General features: G+C 34.8%; 1 pseudogene; it reads left to right on the top strand.

Annotated features, from left to right (window-relative positions):
* The first annotated feature begins 1,077 nt into the window (after nucleotides 1-1,077).
* LOC114098109 (small ribosomal subunit protein eS7-like) lies at nucleotides 1,078-1,662 on the top strand (annotated as a pseudogene).
* Nucleotides 1,663-2,182: the final 520 nt, after the last annotated feature.

Below are 2,182 nucleotides of genomic sequence, written 5' to 3'. Positions count from 1 at the left end.
TTGATCAATAGTACAACATATTTTCCCATGATTATCAGTTGTAAAGAAAAATTTTGAGCAAACATGAAACTTAAAAATAGTCTATTGCATTCACATTTAGTCAGAAATATGCAAAAATAGCTCACCAATTTTTTTCATTCCACTATATGCAGATGGTTTTCTTGACTTTATTTCTATGTTGTCACTAAAACAATACATTTGAATGTTTTTTGATGGTTTACGTAATTTCAGCAGCACAAATTTTCAATAGTAAGTAAAAATAGGTAATTAAAAGATATGTTTTCATTTGTTTGCCCAAAGTCATCTTTTTAGAAATACTTTGTGGTTGCAAATGAGTCTTTTGAAATACTATTTTCTTTTAATTAAAGAGTAGTCTGATTTCTGTGAGATTTTATGGTAAGCATAAGTAAAATAAAACTGTATCTCAAATTTTTCTTAGTCAAACTGTTAGCAAAATATCTAAAACATTTAAAGACTAAAAACAGTGATTAGGACAAAGAAAGTAATATTGTGCAGCCTAAAATTTATCTAATTTAGGGAGATGAAGCTTTAAACACATGACATTGCAAATACAATATTAGGCAAAAACAGTAGTCAGTGAAGGACCCAGAAGTTTAATATGCTCTAGCTTTATGGTAAATTCACTCTCAATATCCACTAAAAGCATATTTGTGTATTTGTTTTAGAGCAGATAAAATGACAAAATCATAAAAAACGTTCTATCTCGACAGCTTGAAAACAGAATTAAAGTCAGTTCCAAGATGGAAATAGGCTAAGTACTACCAAGGTGGTGCTGAAAAAATAAAGTTTTATCATAAGCAAAAAATTAAGTATTAATTTAAACCTGAGTGAAAGTCATGAACATTAAGATAAACCCGATAACTGTACAACCATCACCTCCTCCCTTCACAATCATTAGGTAAGTGCAGACCAAGTGCAACATTTTCTTCATTTTATTTTATTTTTAAAATTTTGCTTTAAATTCAGCTGAGGAAATTTTAATTCCACTGCCATTCTGAGTGTCAATAACTCCACAACTAGCTCTTTCTAAGTGGGTTCTCCTCAAAAGACTGTACCATGTTCAGCTTGAGCACCAAGATGGTGAAGCCCAGTGGCCAGAAGCCGGACGAGTTTGTGTCAAACATATCACAGGTGCTTCTGCAGCTGGAGATGAACTTGTACCTCAATGCCCAGCTGCAGGAGCTCAACATCACAGAGACAAGAAAATTGAAGTTGGTGGTGGTCAGAAAGCTATCATAATATTTGCTCCAGTTCCTCAGCTGAAATCTCTCCAGAAAATCCAACTCCGACTTGTGCATGAGTTGGAGAAGAAGTTCAGTGGGAAACGTGGTTTTTAGTGTTCAGAGGAGAATTCCGCCTAAACCAACTCAAAAAAGCCAAGCCACCACAAAAACCTAAGCAAAAACTTTCCAGAAGCCTCAGTCTGACAGCTCTGCATGACGTGATCCTAAGGACTTGTTCTTCCCTAGTGAAATTGTGGGCAAGAGGATTCGTGCAAAGCCGGATGGCAACGGGCTCATAAAAGTTCACTTGGACAAAGCACAGCAGAATAACGTGGAACACAAGTTTCCCTTTTTGGTGTCTATAAGAAGCTCAAAGGGCAAGGATGTTAATTTTGAATTCCCAGAGTTTCACTTGTAAACAAAATGACTAAAGTATCATTTATAGTAAAAAAATAAATTAATTGGGGCTGGGGCTGTGGCTCAGTGGTAGAGCACTTGCTTAACATGTGTGAGGCACTGGGTTCAATTCTCAGCACCATATATAAATAAATAAAATAAAGGTCCATTGACAACTAAAAAATTTAAAAATTAATTAATTAATTAAAAATAAATCTATAAGCATACAGTAAAATCTGAGGTTATATAAGTATTAAAATTGTACAGAAAATAAAGAAATGCTTAAACATTTAAATCATGATTCTGCCTTATACTGCCTTCCTTACCTGGAGATATAATTTTGTCTTTGTAGGATTAAGTTTGTAGAAGGTAGATCTACTTGAAAGTAGTGTACATTGCTGGTGGGACTGCAAATTGGTGCAGCCAATTTGGAAAGCAGTATGGAGATTTCTTGGAAAGCTGGGAATGGAACCACCATTTGACCCAGCTATTCCCCTTCTCGGTCTATTCCCTAAAGACCTAAAAAGAGCATGCTACAGGGA

The sequence above is a fragment of the Marmota flaviventris genome, chromosome 8 (genome assembly GCF_047511675.1).
Source record: "Marmota flaviventris isolate mMarFla1 chromosome 8, mMarFla1.hap1, whole genome shotgun sequence".
Classification (NCBI taxonomy): Eukaryota; Metazoa; Chordata; class Mammalia; order Rodentia; family Sciuridae; genus Marmota; species Marmota flaviventris.
The sequence above is the reverse complement of the archived record's forward strand: the minus strand, read 5'-3'. Positions and strand labels throughout refer to the sequence as shown.